Source organism: Sminthopsis crassicaudata, chromosome 4 (assembly GCF_048593235.1).
Source record: "Sminthopsis crassicaudata isolate SCR6 chromosome 4, ASM4859323v1, whole genome shotgun sequence".
Lineage (NCBI taxonomy): Eukaryota > Metazoa > Chordata > Mammalia > Dasyuromorphia > Dasyuridae > Sminthopsis > Sminthopsis crassicaudata.
Genome location: NC_133620.1, coordinates 317,074,108 through 317,084,018, shown reverse-complemented (window position 1 = coordinate 317,084,018; position 9,911 = coordinate 317,074,108). Strand labels below are relative to the sequence as shown.

The 9,911-nt window shown below is 34.5% G+C and overlaps 1 long non-coding RNA gene across 1 annotated transcript; it reads right to left on the bottom strand.

The window, feature by feature from the left end:
• Window positions 1–430: 430 nt before the first annotated feature.
• Window positions 431–4,993, bottom strand: LOC141538670 (uncharacterized). Its single transcript, XR_012481098.1, has 3 exons — window positions 4,885–4,993; window positions 3,150–3,224; window positions 431–542 (listed from the first exon to the last, which is right to left on the bottom strand). It is a non-coding gene; the product is annotated as an uncharacterized LOC141538670 (long non-coding RNA).
• Between the last annotated feature and the right edge of the window lie 4,918 nt (window positions 4,994–9,911).

The window sequence follows — 9,911 nt, the reverse complement described above, 5'->3', positions numbered from 1 at the left end:
GTTTTAGCTATTTCAACAAGCTTTGATCCTGTCTTCCCTGATACTAACCAATGTATAACAATTAGCTTTTACAAAGGGACAATTACTGAGAAGGTATAGCAAATTACAAAACATCCTTCTAAACAAAGAGTACACTGACCCCTCTGCATACACATGGTTCCTAGGGAGAATAAGTACAAATGTAGAGCATAATAGTAATGAGGCATGTATATAGGGAGTAGGTAAAGTCTAAGGTTACCATAATACTCCTAGCTCTGAAAGTTCTTTTCTCTCATTCTCTATACCAAATTTGCTTTGTGATAATGTCATTAGCAATAGATTCCTCCATCCCTCTGCCCCCATGTAGGGTTTGGCATCAGCTTATGGATTAACCTATCGTTAGACTTCATTTATCAGGTCATTCAGCTGCTGCACTGACTTCTTGTTAACTTAGCTGTTGCTAATGCCAGTTATAATTGCTGGCAGCTTCTTTTGGATGGTTTTGATGGATCTTCAGGTCTTGCTGGTTGCCTGGATGATCTCCTTTCAGAAAACTCATTCACCTAAGGTTGGGAAAGAAATGGAAGCACCATCAACTAGACAGGTAGAAGCAGCTAGCTTTACTTCAACCTTGCATTTCAAAGCAATCCCCCTTACTTGCAAGTCAACAGGGAGCAGAGTGAGAGATCATTCTCTCAAGCTTCTTGCATGTACACTCTATGTTAGACAGATGTCTAAGGGCATGAGGATTTGGACATTTCTCCCTCTAAGAAATATGCTTGGATTAGAAGAATGATGAATTAATATAAATGTTTTTTTGGAAAGCTATTTTGCAGGCTACAGTATTAATCTTTTTCTTTGATAGTGTTAAATGATTAAAGTTAAAGTGCACATCTTTCTCGTTCATGGGGTAAACTATAAAAGTAGAAAGTGACAGTATTATGAGTTATAATCACTTATGTGATTGTGCTTTACTGTTTTCAGAGTATGTATCTTGTGGAAGAACTATTAGTACTTTTTGGGGAGATCTATTTTGTTAATACAAGATATATATATTTTTAATATTCAAGAGCTCCTCATTGGCAATAGGATAATCAGTCAAACAAAAATCATTTATTAAATGCTTTCCACATTCTAGATATTGTGCTGTTCATGAGCAATACAAGCAAAAGTATACTGGAACTAGCTTGACCCAGTCTGAGAAATTAAAAATTTCAGTATGAACATTTGCATCTCAGAAATAGGCAAATGCTATAAATTAAGGCTTGATTTGTTGTTTGTTCTTAGTTCTTGAAGAGGATCAATGACGTCATAAGGGTGATGTCTTGGTTTTTATGTAAATTTTATTTAAATAGTTTTATTTCTAGATTTAAGAAAGTGATGGAGAAAATGTTAATAATAAAGATTAAACTTAAGATGCTTTGTATGTATCTTTTTCCCCTCCAGATGCTTGGTTACTAAACATTTACCAGTATACTCCTAGATACAAGTATCTATATAATAATACAATCATGATTCAAAAGGAGCTAATGGGCGAGACAACTGACTAGATATATGAGGTGAGGGAAGAATAAGGAATTCAGGACAATGCTAAAGATTATGAAAAAAAACTTGCATGATCAGAAAAACTGTAGTTGATAGAAATAGGAGAATGAGTTCAGGTTTGGACATGTTGAGTTTGAGGTGACTCTGGATTATTTATCTAGTTTGAAATGTCCGATAAGCTGTGGTTAATGTGGGATTCTAAAAGAACTTTTTAGAGGACAGAACTTTGGAAAAGGCTCCCAGTGAAGGGCACAATTTAGATGATAAGCCAGTAGAGAGGCTATCAGGTATGATGAGAATTATGAGAGAGTAGCATCAGGAAAATCTAGAGGAGAAAGAATTCCCAGGAAAATGTGGTCCACAGTATCAAATACAGCTGATAGGGCAAGACTATCAAATTTGACAATTAAGAGATCGTTGGTAACTTGAGAAAGTGAGTGAAAAGGTCAGAATCAGGATTTCAAACAGGAAAGAGAGGAAGTCAATGTAGCAAGTATAGAATATTTTCTGAGTTTGTCTAGGAGAAAGGGGGAGTAGGAAAAGGCTTGAGGAGATGTAGTCTATTGAAGATTTTTTGTTTTTAAGGATAAGGAGACTAATGCATCTTTGAAGGCAATCAGGAAATAATGAGGAAATAGGTCAAGAGAGGTGATGACTTAAGGATGAAACCTTTTTGTTATTCGTTTAGTTGTGTCTGACCCTTTGTTTCCCCATTTGGGGTTTTCTTGAAAGAGATACTGGTTTACTGTTTCCTTATTCATCCCACTTTACAGATGAGGAAACTGAGGCAAATAGGGTTAAATGACTTGCCCAGGCTCACACAACTACTAAGTGACTAAGCTAGATTCGAACTGAGGTAGAGGAAATTTCTTGACCTCTGGAACAACACCCTATCCATCATGCCACCTAGCAGCCCTATGGAATCTTCTGGAGAAGATGAGAATGGGACCAAGGGTACATTTGGCAAAGACAAAAATTGTTTCTTTGTCAGAGGCTGGGAGAAAGAGAGCAAGAGTTTGAGAAGATGATGTCATGGAGCTCACATTGAATGGCCTCAATTTTCGTATAGTAAAAGACCTCAACTAAAAGGCAAATGGGGAGGCATGGGGAAATGTGAGATTTGGTATAGCTTCAGTGGAAAATGAGATAGGAAATCAATTAAGGAAGAATAAAAGGAACACCTTGATGCAATAAGAGTTTGGTAGCATGAATCTATAATGTGCTTGGTCAGCATAGTTGTATGACTTCCTTTTTATTCAGTAGTTTATGAGTTAAAAAGGAGTGGACATATGTTAGGAGTAATCCAGGACTGAGATTTGGCAAGACTTAAATCATAATTGGAAGAACCAACAAGGGCTTCCAGAGAACAATTGAGTTGAAATGGCTATTGGATTAAAATTGGAGAGGAAGGTAAACTAAGAGTAGGATTATTGGCCTAGGATAGAGGAATTGGAGATCTTGATAAGGGTAAAATATTTACTTATGAACCTTGATCAACTAAATAGTCAACCATGATCTCAGAGAATAAATGAAGAATATTGCTCACTTCATGAAAGAAAGATGATGGAGAATAGGAAGTTTTTGTACTTGATTAATAAGGAATTATTTTGCTTGACTATACTTACATGATACATATTCAGCTTCCTTTTTTCCTCATTCCTTCTTATCTCTTCTTTTTCTTTTTTCCTTTTTTTCTTTTTCTAGCAAGTGGAGGTGAAAGAAAAAAATACTAGATAATTTTTTAAAATTTATTTTAATGAACACAACTACAAAACACTTCATACAAATAAAGTCAGATCTAATCAATTGAAAATTTTCAAGTGCTCATGGTTAGGCTGAGTAAATATAATAAAAATGACAATACTACATAAATTAACCTACTTATTCAGTGCCATATCAATCAAACTCTCTAGAAATTATTTTACAGATCTAGAAAAAATAATAACAAAGTTCATCTGGAAGAACAAAAGATCAAGAATTTCAAGAGAATTAATGAAAATAAAGGTGTGCCAGACCTAAAATTATATTATAAAGCAGCGGTCTTCAAAAACATTTTGTACTCTTATTTCTAAATCTGATTTTTCTTGTGCAGCAAAATAACTGTATAAATATGTATACGTATATTGTATTTAGCATATACTTTAACATATTTAACATGTATTGATCTACTTGCCTACATTTAGTGGAGGAGGTGGGGGGAAAGAGGGGAAAAGTTGGAACAGAAGGTTTTGCAAGGATCAGTGTTGAAAAATTACCCATGCATATGTCTTGTAAATAAAAAGCTATAATAAAAAAATAATTAAAAAAATATTTGGTAGTAGCTAAGAAATAAAGTAGTTGATCAATGGAATAGGTTAGGTTCACAGGACAAAATAGTCAATGACTACAGTAATCTAGTATTTGATAAACTCAAAGACCTCAGCTTTTGGAAAAAGAACTCACTATTTGACAAAAAATGCAGGGAAAGTTGGAAATTAATATAGGAGAAACTAGGCATTGACCCACACCTAACACTGTATACCAAGATAAGGTTGAAATGGGTTCCTGATCTAGATAGAGTGATATAAGCAAATTAGAAGAACAAAGAATAGTTTACTTCTCAGATCTGTGAAGAAGGAAGGAATTTGTGGCCAAAGAAGAACTAGAGTACATTACTGAACACAAAATAGATAATTTTGATTATATTAAGTTAAAAAGTTTTTGCACAAACAAAACCAATGCAGACAAAATTAGAAGGGAAGCAATAAATTGGGAAAACATTTTTACATTTAAAGGTTCTCATAGAGGCTTCATTTCTAAAATACATAGAGAACTGACTCAAGTTTAAAAGAATTCAAGCCATTCTCCAATTGATAAATGGTCAAAGGATATGAACAATTTTCAATGAAGAAATTGAAACCATTCTAGTGGTATGAAAAGGTGTTCCAAATCAATATTGATCAGAGAAGTGCAAATTAAGACAACTCTGAGATACCACTACACATCTCTCAGATTGGCTATGACAGGAAAAGATAATGACCAATGTTGTAGGGTATATGGGAAAACTGGGATACAAATACATTGTTGGTGAAGTTGTGAACTGATCGTTGGATCATTCTGGACAGCAATTTGGAACTGTCCAACCTTTGATCTAGCAGTGTTCTTACTGTGAGTGTTCCTCTTAAAGGAGGGAAAGGGACCCACACATACAAAAATGTTTGTGGCAATCCTTCTTGTAGTGGCAAAGGAACTGGAAACTGAGTGGATGCCCATCAATTGGAGAATGGCTGCATAAATTATGATCTATGAATTATATGGAATATTATTGTTCTATAAGAAATGACTAACAGGATGATTTCAGAGAGGCCTGGAGAGACTTACGTGAACTGATGTTGAGTGAAATGAGCAGAACTGGGATATCATTGTATCTGGCAACAAGAATATATGAAGATTAAATCTGATGGATGTGGTTCTTTTCAAAAGTGAGATGATTGAGGCCGGTTCCAATGATCTTGTGATAGAAGAGAACCATTGGCATCCAACTATGAGACCTAAATGTGGATCACAACATAAAATTTTCACTCTTTTTGTTGTTTGCTTGAATTTTGTTTCTTTTTTTTTTTTTTTTAACTTTTTGTTGTGATTTTTCTTGTGCAGCATGATAATTGTATAAATACGTATACATATATTGGATTTAATTATATTCTTTAACATGTTTAACATAGATTACTTACCATCTGGGGAGGAGGTGGAGGGAAAGGAGAGAAAAAATTGAAATGCAAGAATCAATGTTGAAAAATTATCCATGCATATGATTTGAAAATAAAAATCTAATAAAAATTTATTTTAAAAAGAATAAATTGACAAGAAATGAAATGATATAGGAAGTTATGGTCAGATGATAAGGTAATATCATGATTTCCAATTAGGGAAATAGAACACTTATAAGTAATGGTGAGATCTGGTATGTCCATCCCTGTGTGTAGCTGAGGTAAAATAAAGGTGTAGGTAATGGGATGGCTAAGGATTTGGGAGATCAGGGAATTTCAAGGAGCATCTTTATAAATTCTAAAGTTGCTTAATGTTAGTGAGACTCATCTTCTGGAATTCAAATCTGACCTTAGACACTTACTGGCTATATGATCCGGGACAAGTCACTACTTGCCTCAGTTTTCTCATCTGTAAAATGAGCTGGAGAAGTAGAATGCAAATCATTCTACTTGCTTTGCCAAGAAAATCCTAAATGAAGTTATAAAAGGCTGGACACGAACTAACAACACTGCCATATTATACTTGATAAAAACCAAACCGTAGTTACAGAAGCCAACATATTTTACTTGTTTAAACATGGAGAAAATCAAATTGCTCTGAGCTCTGCTTCAATTTGACTTGGCAAAGCTCTACATTTTGGGGGGTTTAAAGAAGGAATGAATTAAGCAATAATATAAAAAATGTCAAGGGATTTACATTTTGTAGCTTTTATGTGTTATGTGCTTAAACAGTGACATCTGTTTTACATGCTATAACATTCTCCCTTATAAATGTCTTTGTGACTTTAAAAAAAAAATTGTCATATTGGTCTTAATTATCAAGGTTGCTCCAGGATAGAATCAGTCTTGGTTGTACATATGCATGTCATATTTTGTCTGGTTTTTTTTTTTTTTTAATCTTTGTATCCCAAGAGCTTGATAGTATAGTGCTTTTGCTATTTGCTGACTGAACAAATGTTGTACTGCTTTTTGATTGATTGATCTAATTAAGATTATACCTTATGCACAGTATGTTTGAAACACCTAATAATAGGATAAAATTTCCCTTCCTTCAGTAACAAACAACAGCAGAAATTTAATTCAAATTATCTTTTCTTACAAACAACTGAATATCAAATGACAACTGATTATGATTATTTTATTTTTTAAATTTCATTTAGTATTTTGTTTTTCCCCAATTACATGTGAAAACAGTTTAACATAAGTTTTTAAATCTTTTGAGTTCCAAATTCTTTTCCTTCCTTCCTCCTCTCCATGCCTCACTGAGGAGGCAAGCAATTTGATACAGGCCACACATGTGCCTGAAAGAAAACACAGACCATATATATATATATATATATATATTCCAAAAACTTCAAGAAAAAAAATTTTTAAAAAAATTTTTGATTCAATTTGCATCAAACTCCCTAAGTTCTTTCTCTGGGGATAGAGGGCATTTTTCATCCTATGTCCTTCAGAGTTGTCTTAATCACTGTGTGCTGAGAATATTCAAGTGATTCACAGTTGATCGTTTTACAATATTGCTGTTACTTTGTACACACTGCATTTTACTGGGCATCAGTTCATTAAGTCTTTCCAGCTTTTTCTAAGAGTATCCTACTCATCATTTCTTATAGCACAATTTATTCAGCCATTTCCTAACTGATGGGCATCCCATCAATGCCCAACTCTCTTTGCCACTAGAAAAGAGTAGTACTTTATGTAGATCCTTTTCTCTTTTGTTCTTTACCTTTTTGGATATAGACCTACTAGTGGCATTGCTAAGTCAAAGGGTATACACAGTTTTATAACCCTGTGGGCATAATTCCAAATTGCTCTAAAGAATGGTTGATCAGTTCACAACTCCACCAATAGTGCACTTAAGTCTCATTTTCCCCACATCCCCTTCCAATATTTGTCATTCTACTTTTCTATTAGCCAGTCTAATAGATATGAGGTAGTATTTCAGAATTGTTTCAATTTGCATTCCTCCAATAGCAATTTAGAGAACCTTTTTATATGGCTATAGATAACTTTGATTACTTCATCTAAAAACTTAGTATCAATTATCATTTATCAACAGGAAAATGGCTTTTTATAAATCTGATTCAGTTCTCTATATATTTGAAAAGTGAGGCCTTTATAAGAGAAACTTGCCTTAAAATTTTTTTCAGTTACAGTTGCTAAATATATTTCCCTCCATCCTAATCTCTCCCTGTTTATTCCATTCTTTTTTCTTTCACCTTGTTCCTCAAGAGTTTTTTTGCTTCTGAATCTTTCCTCCCTATTATCACAAACATCCCCTTCTCTTATTCCCTTCCTGTCCTACTTTCATGTAAGTAGGCAAATTCTATATTCATTTGAATATGTATTATTCCCTCTTTGAGCCAATCTTCCTCTTCAATGTAAAATAATTTTTCTTGCCTCTTTTATGCCTTCATTTTACCTCCTTTTTTTCTACCAGTACATTCCACTTTCTCACTTAATTTTATTTTTTAAAATATCATCCCTCTATATTTATACTTGTGCCCTCTGTCTACATATGATCCTAACTGCCCTAATAGTGAGAAAGTTTTTTAATTACAAGTATCATCTTCCAATAGCCCTCTATGATTTCTCTTTCCTGATTACTTTTTGATGCTTTTTTTTTTTTTTGAGTCTTGTATTTTAAAATCTAATTTTCTATTTAACTCTGGTCTTTTCAGTTTCAGTTAAGGCAGTTTCTCTTGATAATTTCTTGAAGGATGATATCTAGCTTCTTTTTTTGATCATGGCTTTTAGGTAAACCAATACTTTTAAAATTACCTTTCCTGGATCTTTTTCCAGGTCAATTGTTTTTCTAAAGAAACATTTCACATCATCTTCTATTTTCTTTTTTTCATTCTTTTGATTTGGTTTTGTTGCTTCTTGATTTTTCATAAAGTTATTAGCTTCTATTTGCTCAATTCTAATTTTTAAGGAATTATTTTCTTTAGGGAGCTTTTGTAAACTCCTTTGCCATTAGGTCAATTCTATTGTGGTGGATGTGTGTATTGTGGCAGTTAGGATTAAGTGACTTGTCCAGGGTCACGTAGCTAGTAATTGTTGCCTACTTTTTAAGGTGTTTTTTGTCTCCTTTTTACCAAAGTGTTGACTCTTTTTTTCATGATTTTCTTGCATCACTCTCATTTCTCTTCCCATTTTTTCCTCCTCTCTCTCTTATTTGATTTTTAAAAGCACATTTTTCTTGGTGGCTTTGGATGGTAGAGTTTTGACTTTGTTATCTTCTGAGTGTTTGTTTTGCTCTTTCTTGTTACCATAATAACTTTCAATGATCAGAATTTTTTCCCTAGCTCATTTTTTTCAGTTTATTTCTCAACTTAAAAATCTGTTAAAATACAGCTGTTTCCAGGTTGTGGAGGCCATATTGTCTCAGTCTTCAGGGGTTTTGTGCAAGTATTTTCAAAAATACTTCTAGGGACCTCTTAGGAACCCAGTTCTTCCAAGGTGGTATGATCTAAGGAGAGATGCATTTACTACTCTCCTGGTCTGAGTAATCCACATAAACACTCTTTTCTACACTAGATGAGATCCACAGCTCCATTGCAGCTGCAAACATTGATACACTTATGCTCTTCCTTGCCTTGGGACTGCCAACCAGGAATGTCATCTGGATCAAAGGATGGACAAAGCAATAGAGTCCTGCCCCTAATGCAAGCAAAGGGACCTCCCCATAATCTCCTTCTGCTCAGCTGTTCAACCTTTCATCTGTGGACTGCTGCTGCTAATCTAGTGGCTCCCAAAACCTGCTTCTGGTTGGTAGGGCTGGGGTATTGCTGGCATGGCCTATGCTAGCTGTGTTCAGCTCTTACCTGAAAGCCCTCTCCTACAGACCTTCCAAGTTGTCTTTGGCTGGAAAATTATTTCATCCCTTCTTCTTGTGAGTCACTTTAGGAACTGTTTTATGGCATTTTTAAAAGACACTCAGAAGGACTGGGGGGAAGAACTCAGGCTAGTCACTGCTTTTTTTTTCTGCCATCTTGGCTCTGCTTCTGATGATCATTCTTTTATAAATTAGCTTGAATTTCCTGAGTTCCATGGACTGGATAACACTAAACAATTGGTAGAGTCAAAGTTCAACAAACAGCTAGAAAAGCCACCACCATTTGGCTCTTCATTGTGGCCAGATTTCATATCTGCCATGACCTTTATAAGCCTAGAAAATAGTTTACAGTAGGAAAATCCATCTAACCTATGTCTTTTAGCATATGGAATCGCCAACCTTCTAGCATCTTCTGACCTGAAGATGAAACATACAATCTCAGAGTATTGCCTTCCTTGATCATCCTGTCCTGAATCACCCTCTCTACATTATTCCAGTGATGTTTGTGCCAGGTAAGTAACTCTTTGTTCCCAAAGGCAAACTCTTAAAAAGTAAAACCTGAGAACATGATGTTAAGCTAGCACAAGGTAGAGAAACAACTACATAGAGGAGGGAAGCTGAAGAATGTTATACATTACTACATAGAGAGATGATGTACTCATATGCAAAATGAGAAACACTTTGGACATAGCCAGTATGAGGATTTGTTTTGCTTTACCAAACTTATGTTACAAGGGCTTCCTTTTACTTCTTTTTTCCTCAGTGAAAAAGGTGAGGTAAAAGTGAGAGAAAAAAGT